Here is a 9,020-nt window from a genome sequence, read left to right as displayed (position 1 = left end):
CTTCTCCTCTATTCTAGCCCGACACATTTCGCCCAGCTTTACTCAACCCCCTTGACGTGACGGAATGTCATTCCCACGGTCCCTGACAGCAATGGATGCTGGCTGGCTGGGTTGATGGGAGTTGTAGTCTCTGACCACGACCCTGCCCTGGTTCCTCGAGCGCGGCGGCTTACGGGCTGAATGGGCCAGGAGAAAAACTTTTGTGGCCGTCCGCTCGAAAGGAAGTCCTATATACATCAGTCGGGCTTCCTCTCAAAACAGGCTGCCTTGGATCGCAGCCTCATGACATTGGGCCCAAAGGGAGGAACGCACCATCTTAAGCCGTATCCCTCGATGCAACTCTGGTGGGGCTCTGATTAGTTTAGCCTCTTTCCTTGCGTCCCGAAAACGCCTCCTGAATTCCAGATCCAGTACACTAAATAATGCGTTTAGCCACACGCAGTTCCTGCACACAAAGGAACAAGATCAGGGCGAGAGCTCTCTCTCTCTCTCTCTCTCTCTCTCTGTGTGTGTGTGTGTGTGTAAATGAGGCAACCAATTTGCATCACAATAAATCCATCTCTTTGTCACATCCGGATTGCGCTGGGGCCCTTAATCCTGCCCCTGAAGCCATCCAGAGCCGCGCATTTGAAAAATGCAAACAAATCTGTAGTTGCACCGAGCGGTGGTGGATAACTCTTTCCGAGATGCTGCTGCTTTTACACCTGCAAGGCAAGACTCTGGGTCTCCTCGGCTGATGGAAGGCCCTAAAAGGCCCTCAAGCTAGTGCACGACTTCAGTCCTGAGATTCTTCCTGCTTTCCTCCCGGCTAACCTCCACTAATTTCAGGGCCGCTCATTTCCATATGAACAGGCGGGGATGGATCTCCTGGCGACAGTGGCTAATTTCTTTTCTTTCCTTTTTCTGCGGGGCAGCGGCTCAAACCAGCCTAGAAACCAAATCGTCTGGCCCACCAGTTTCCCCTCCCATGTCCGGGGATCCGCGCTGATAAACGAAAAATGTCTCTTCCCCCCCGCCCGCCCTCGCAAGCTCAGTATCTCAGCGCATCCTTCGTTAGTAAAACAGGAGCTTGGAAATGTTACGTTGGTGATTTACATAATCCTCACGGTAGCTCTTGCAAGCGTACGGAAGGATCGGACACTTGGAATTTTAAAACGATTTTAGCCCCCAGGCTTAATGGAGACTAAAAGCCGAGGGGGGGATCCTGCCACTGCCCCCATATGTACAGTGGGGGAGGGTAGCTACATCAGGGACGGAAGAGGTGCTTTGTCAGGACCAAAGGTAGATCGGCTCAGTGCCTCCTGTCCTAGCCCTGTGCTAGGTTACAGGGTCGGGACAATAGCCCTGAATCTGTCCCCGTGTCTGAGCCGGCATGTCCGGCTCCGAGGGCCTGGCGATGAGATTCCGCCAGAAAGCGGCCTTATTTCCTCCTTGGATCGTGCCCCTTCTCCTCCAGAACCGCAGGACATGTAGGACTATGAAAGGCTATCACGGTGAAGCCCACGGTCTTCTTCCCGCTATTGCTTCTCCTACTACTGTACTACTTTCCCCACACCCGTCCTGTACTGCTACTGCTACACCGCCACGATCATCATCTCACATTAGCTACAGCCGGTGGACCGTGTGCAGCAAATCGAAGCTAACGGGTTTGTAAGGCGCCACACGACTCTCGGTTGGCCTCGCGGCAGCACAGGCTTGCGGGCATTAACACCGCTACCCTTCAGACAACCATCATCATCATCATCATCATCATCATCATCATCATCATCATCATCATCATCATCATCATCTTGCCACTGGCACACAGTTTCCGGGCGTCCGCTTGAAGGGCGGGCAGCGGCAGCCGCGGGGGGAGGCGGAGATGAACTTTGGCACGAGGTCCGCCCGGGTCCCCAGCCCCGCGGCGAGCCACGGGTGGCGCCCGCGGCCTGATTGGGAGGGCGGGCTCGTCCCTTCCCCTTGGCCGAGCCGTTCCAGAGGCGCGCGCGCCCGCGTCCTTGCCAGAGGCGACGGCGCTGCCCCGGCCCGGAAAGTTCCCCCGCGCTGAACTGGGCGGGCCGAGCGGGGCCGAGAAGCCGCGGGAGGGGGCGGCCGTTCTCGGGACACACACACACACACACCCCGCTTCGCCCCGCACGCCGCCCGGCTTGCAACACCCCCTCCCCAAACCCCTCTCGGCCTCCGGCACCTACTGAGGGAGCGGGAGAAGCAAGCGGGGAGCTGCCCGACGCCTGCGCGCGCGCCACTTCGCACCACTGAGGCGGGGGAGGGGGTTTGCCGTCAATGGCCTCTCCTCCCCTCGCCTTCCTTCCCGCCGGGGAGCTGACAATTCCCGCCTCCTCCAGGTCTGCTCGGCCAGGCGCGAGGGCGCGGTCCACGCCAAGGGGGCGGAGGGGGGCGGGCAGGGGAGGAGCCGTGGGGAGCCTTCGGGGAGGGCGGAGGGCGCCCAGGGAGGGGCGGGGGCGGAGATCTCCTTTGCCTTTCTTCTTCCTCCCCGCCCCCCCCCCCCCCGTTTAAGTGCGCGTCCTTCGGCAGTGGCCGTGTGCGGGCTCTGTGGGAAAGTGATTGACTGTCTGGGAGGCTCTTCCTGGAGGAAGGCGATGGGGGGGGGGGAAGCCTGTGAAAAGGAGGCGGGGGGGTGCTTCTCCGAACGCTTGGTACCTCTGCCGGAGGGCAGGGGATGTTGAGAGTTTTATATGAAAATGTATTAAATATTAATGTTGTATAGTTAAATGTAAAATGGCTGATTTTTACCTGAGTCACTGATTGTATTCAGGCGTGGGTATCAAGGATTAAGACTTAATGTTGTACAGCTGTGTACATGATGAAACTTTGTGTAACCGAAAATGAAGTAATGTATTTTCTGATTGGTCACAGAACTGTACATAAGTCATGTGTAAAATGAACGTCTTTATCTGCTGTAAGTCAGATCACTTTTTCCTGTGCCGTGTGTGTTGCTTCATGTCATGTTATGCTGCCAGAGGAATGTCTATTCTCTATGTATATATGTAAATAGACTAAGTTGTTGGTGTTACTCTCTCAGTGTCATAAGTATCTCTGCTAACCAATATCTCCTTACTCTGCTGATGTTATGAGAATACACGTTATAATCAAAATTCTCAACAGTCCAGTCGTCGAGGGCGGAGAACTGTAGGCAACAGGCGCAATGAGCAGCCCTGGGTGTGATTCTCGTCCTCCGCCTCCTTTGGCCCCACATTTATTTTCACTTTGGATTCAACGCTTGGAAATGGTTTGCTTAGGGCTGGTGCACTTCAGGTTTGAAGCCAGCCACAGCAAAAGTGCAAGGGTAGGAAATGGATTACTGTCACTCCTATCAATGGCTTGTCTATATCACATACACCACAGTACAACTTCCTCACAGTAGTTCCTCAAGAAGATTTACTATGCATTTGGTTCGGAGTGAAGACCAACTCCCATGCTGAACCAGGCCCACCTTGGCAACCAATCCAGCTCTCTGGACTATGACTATGATACATTTCTTTGGTACTTTCCCAGATTTTGTAGAGTTCTCTTCCACCATTCAGTTACTGTCGGTATGAACTTTTCTTTAGAAAAGTGGGAAGTAGTATGAAAAGGGGAACACCCAATGTGTGGTAGATTGGCTCTGAAGAACCACAGTTTTTGGTTTGCAAGACCGGAGAAGAGCTCAGCAGCAAACCTCATAGTGATTCCCGACAATAACAGCTTGGACATTGTTTTATAGTATTCTTCCAAGTGCTCAAGGCCTGAATCAAAATCTTAGTACCAGCTGGAGTAGATACACTGAATTAATGGAACTTCTATAAGTGTGCCTCTTATGAGTCCTTGATGATGATGATTACATAAGTATTGACATCCTGAGTTCCCACTGATTGAGGGGCATTGCTCCAGCAGGGACAAACCATTGGACATGACTGGAAGGGTTTTACCAATTACAAAGTATAAATATATAGTAAAATAGTCTTTTCTAACTATCCTGTAAAGATACAGCTGTAGATAAGCACTTGGAAGTAAAGCCCCATTGAACTGCATGTAGCTGTTTGGGTCCGCACATACAGGGTGCTTTTTCAGACTTTCATCAACAAAAATGCAGCATAGGAATGCAGTGCCACCTTATTATGCCTTCCCACAAACCTGAATGAGTAGGACAGAGAAATTAAAAGATAACTGGTCCAGGTTAGCAGTTTTACTTACTGTAAATCGTGCTGAAATTCTTCTGCACACCTATTTCTCACTACAGGACTTCTGGGTTTGGCCTATTTAGGTTTTGTGGCCATAAACCTCTTCCATTTGAAGGCATTTTCTGGTCTACTAAAATGTCGTAAAATTATTATTTAATAATTTGATTTATTTATTTAAATAAGAAAGTAAAGGTTTGTAAGCAAGTTCCTAGAAAAGTAAAACTAAGCAAGTGAAGTACCCTGTCGAGCAACCTTGAGCCTCTTAACAGGATTGCCAGGTTATCAGAGGGAATCTTATGAGGGCCGCCTCATCTAAAAGGATCTGTCCCATTGATCTTTAAAAGGCTAGTCCTTTGCACTGATTGGAGATATACATGGCACAGAGTCTGCTGGCTTGCTTCAAGGATCTTTGTCTTTACTCATTCATAGATTAGTCTCCTTTGAAAACATTCCAAGGTTTAGCATTCAATTTTCCTTCTGTCCTCTAAGGGCTGCAGGTATTATTATTATTATTATTATTATTATTATTATTATTATTATTATTATTATTATTATTATTATTATTATTATTATTATTATTATTATTATTATTATTATTATTAGTAGTAGTAGTAGTAGTAGTAGTAGTAGTAGTAGTAGTAGTAGTAGTAGTAGTAGTATTGTTAGTATTAGTATTAGTATTATTATTAGTAGTAGTAGTATTGTTAGTATTGTTAGTTTTATTATTATTAGTAGTAGTAGCAGCAGCAGCAGCAGCAGTAGTAGTGTTGTGTTGTGTTTGTTTGTTTGTTTAACTTATATGCTGCCCACACTACCCAAAGGTCTCTGGGCAGCTTAGAACAATTTAAATGCAATGAAAAGATAAAACAATTAAAATACAATTAAAAATACATTGTTCTAAAAATTGCCACCAGGACCCACAGTTGATATGATTTCAATTAAAATCCTTCTGGAACAGGAAGGTTTTGACCTTACACCAAAACATCATCAATGTCATCAATGTCTGTGCCATATGAATTTTACTCGAAATTCTGGGGCAGCTGCCAAAAAGGCCCTTTTTCTACAAGCCATCCCTCTTACCTCCTTGAGGGAAGGCTCTTTCAGGAGGGCACCCTGGCTAGATCTTAATTGCTGGGTAGGTTCAAATGAAAGGAGGCGGTCCTTCAGGTATCCAGGGCACAAGCCATTCAGGTTTTTATAGGTCAAAACAAGCACTTTGATTTGGGCCTGGGCAGTGACTGGTAACCAATGTAATTTGAACAGAATCAGCTTTATGTGTTCCCTAGTGGCCCCAGCACTCACCAGCCATGCAACTCGATTCTGAACCAGTTGCAATTTGCCAGACCGTCTTCAAAGGCAGCCCCATGTACAGCGCATTGCAGTAATCTATACGGGATGTTACTAGTGCATGTGTAACTGCCATGAGACTCTGCTTGTCCAGCTAGGGCCATAGCTGGTATAATTTCCGCAGCTGAAGGAAGGCGCCTCTGGCCACTGAGCCCACCTGGGCTTCCAGTGTTAGATCGGGGTTCAGGAGCACCCCCAGGCTGTGGACCCTGTCCCTTGGGGGGAGTGCAACCCCATTCAGGGCAGGGAAATGGCCCTCTAACCTGTCCTGCAAAGCACCCACTAACAGCACTTCCATCTTGTCTGGACTGAGTTTCAATTTATTAACCCTCACCCAGTCCATTATCAGGTCCAGACACGAGTTCAGTTTAGAGACTACTTCACCTGGATTGGTGTCAAACAAGAGGTAGAGCTGAGTGTCATCAGCATATTGCTGACTCCTCAGCCCAAACCCCCTGATGACCTCTCCCAGGGTTCCATGTAGACAGAACCACTGGGAGGACAGTATTGAGCCCTGGGGGACAGTATCGAACCCTGAGGAAACCCATGACATAAACGCCATGGGACAGAGCAACTGTCCCCCAGCATCACCTTCTGGACATGGTCAGTCAGGAAGGAGTGGAACCACCATAAAGCAGTGCCCCCAACTCCCAACCCAGCTAGCCTATCCCGAAGGACACCATGGTCGATGGTGTCGAAAACTGCTGAGAGGTCCAGGAGTATCAACAGGGTCATGTATACTTAATTGGGAGAAAGAAAACCCAACTTAACCCAGCGGGCTTTACCATAAGCCTCAGCACGGCAAAGTCTTGGTTGGATTAAGTTGTATTACATGCCAAAGCAAAACATAATTCTGAAACAGCCCATTGAGCTCCATCACAGTTTCCAGTGAAATAATTTAACAGTGGGAATTTTAAGAAAATAGTGCCTTGGAGAATGTGCAGAATGCATTTGTCTCACTATAGTATAGCTGCACATCTGGAATAGAGGAGGATCATTTTCATGTCAGTGGTGTGATGCAGGATTTTATGGCTTTGCTTCTCTCTTCAGCTCTTGAGTAAGAGTAAAAATCAGTTCATTCAACAGCAAGAGCAGCCTAATTGGCATGGGTGGTTTGTTGCCCAGAATCAGACAGCTGCTGTATTTGAATTCCTCAAGGCAAAGGATTAGGTTTTGCTAATGGGCATCCATGATTCCTGCTTTTGGGAGTTGGATTTGCAAGAACCCCCTAAAGAATGTGAGGACTGTAGATGCATTTGGGTATCCCCTGAACTGTGACAGCACCCTGTTGGCCGATCCTTTCACCCCAGAAGCACCAGTGGTTTATTTCCCACAAGCAGGAAGGAAAGAAGGCAAAAAGGAGAAGAAAAAGACTGGAAGATCTGCTGAAAGGAGGTCAATCTTAAACAAACACCTCAATAAATATTAAGCTGTGAATTGTCCCAGTAGTGATCATTTGAGGATGGCAAAATCTGTGACCCCAAAGCACATTTTTTTTAAGTGAGTGGGGCACAGGCTTCGAGTGTGAGAGTCTGTGGTGTAGGGAGGCAGGGGGGCTCATTTTGCCCAGGTCTATCTTTATACATTAGAAAATTTAGCTGTGAACCAGTTAAATCTACAAACTACATAAGCTAGCTGCTGGGGTTTATATCGGTAGAGGGATGTGGTGGCACTGTGGGTTAAGCCTCTGTGCTGCAAGGTCAGAAGACCAGCCGTTGTAAGATCAAATCCATGAGACAGAGTGAGCACTCGTCACTTATCCCAGCTCCTGCCAACCTAGCAGTTCAAAAGCATGCAAATGCAATTAGATAAATAGGTACCACCTTGTCTAATCGCCCTGGCCGCATGACCATGGAAACTGTCTTTGGACAAATGCTGGCTCTATGGCTTGGAAACTGGGATGAGCACCGCGCCCTAGAGTAGGACACAACTAGACTAAATGTCAAGGGGAGCCTTTACCTTTACCTAATAGTAAAACTAATAACCTCACAATTGTAAGGTACAGATTGCAGTGGCTCTCCAGCCAAGAAATACTTGAGGATCTCCAAGATACTGGTTTGCAATGTAGCTCAGCTTCAGTTTTTTTAGATGGTATCACAGAAACAATAAAGCAAGTCTGCAACTAGTTGAAGCTAGAGTGAGCGGCTCCTTTGCCTGGAGCAAGTCTGACACTCTCCATGAAGTTTACTTCCGTTGGCCCATACATGAGGACAGCTCCTTTGGAGGATTGCCCTACTGCACAAATGCTGAGAAAATGAGGAACTACTGGACTCTCTCGTTTTCTGTCTCTGAGAAGCACAGCTGTATAAGCACTTGATGGACTGAACCTAAACTTTGTTTAATTTAGCATCCCCTTTCTAATGGGCACCTCCAGAAGTTAGGAACCCAGCTACTGGCATCTGGCAGTAGACTGCTGTAGGGTATGGAAGTTCTATCCTACCTGGTATCTTTCCTGAATCCTAAGAGGTCAAGTTCTCTTATAACACTATCTTAGTTGGGGCTCATCAAAATGTCAAATTCCTAAATATGACCCTACTGTGTGTAGCAGTGTTCTTTCTTTTCCCCCCTTATGAGTTAAGTGACCCTTCATTGGGTGACCCAGAATTCGAGTGCTATAGATGAGGAATGGGACGTCTCGGCTTCTCTGCATCCTTTGCTACTGCCTTGAATGCCTTCTTGAAAGAATAAACCTCTACTAAATTCTACTCAGTCTCGAAGCTTTCCTTTAAATAGTGATGGTTATCAACTGAATAGTGAAGATTGCAAAATGAGTTCACCAGTGACTAATCCTAAAATTAATCCAAGCAGTTGCATTCTGGGCCAGGTTGTTGTAAATTTTCTGGGTACTAACCAAATGGCTGCAGCTGGCAGGATTGTTTCTTTGGCTGGGCAGGGCAAGAATTGGACAAATGGGCAGGGCAGGCCGGGGTGGTGGTCCCTCTTTTCCTCTGGCTTGCTATGTGTGGGCTGCTGGCTTTTGAGGTGAATGGACACATCCAATGAAAAGAGCCAGTGAACTTTTAAACAAGATAATAGGCTGGATCCTGCTATGTAAATCTGCATTTGATGGAAAAGGCCACTTTCTCTCGTGCAAGCTTAGAGGTACCCATTGAAGGAGGAGGGAGTCAATGGGAGCTTGCCTTGACAGACAAGGGAGAAGGATTAGAGGCCCCATGGCCATTCAGAAGTTACATTTCCTACCCACAATGGGGTGGGCAGAGAGGCCTAGGCAAGGGCCTTGCCTCTCGATGGAATAACTTTTTAACTTTCTTTTCTGGAGGTGTCCTCACCCCCACCTCCCATGCCATATTAGTGCAGTTTAAGAGTGTGCCTTTTCCAGCTGCATTTGTATCTATGTATTTTGAACAAGTTTAATAAATGATTCCTTTTTTTTAATTAAAAAAAATGCAACACTGCCATGTGAGAAGGAAGAAGAAAATAAGATGACCAGATCTTTTGATTGGGATGAGAAATAATTCCAGGAAAGACTTA

The sequence above is a fragment of the Pogona vitticeps genome, chromosome 6 (assembly GCF_051106095.1).
Source record: "Pogona vitticeps strain Pit_001003342236 chromosome 6, PviZW2.1, whole genome shotgun sequence".
Taxonomy (NCBI): Eukaryota; Metazoa; Chordata; class Lepidosauria; order Squamata; family Agamidae; genus Pogona; species Pogona vitticeps.
Note: the sequence above shows the minus strand (reverse complement) of the source record.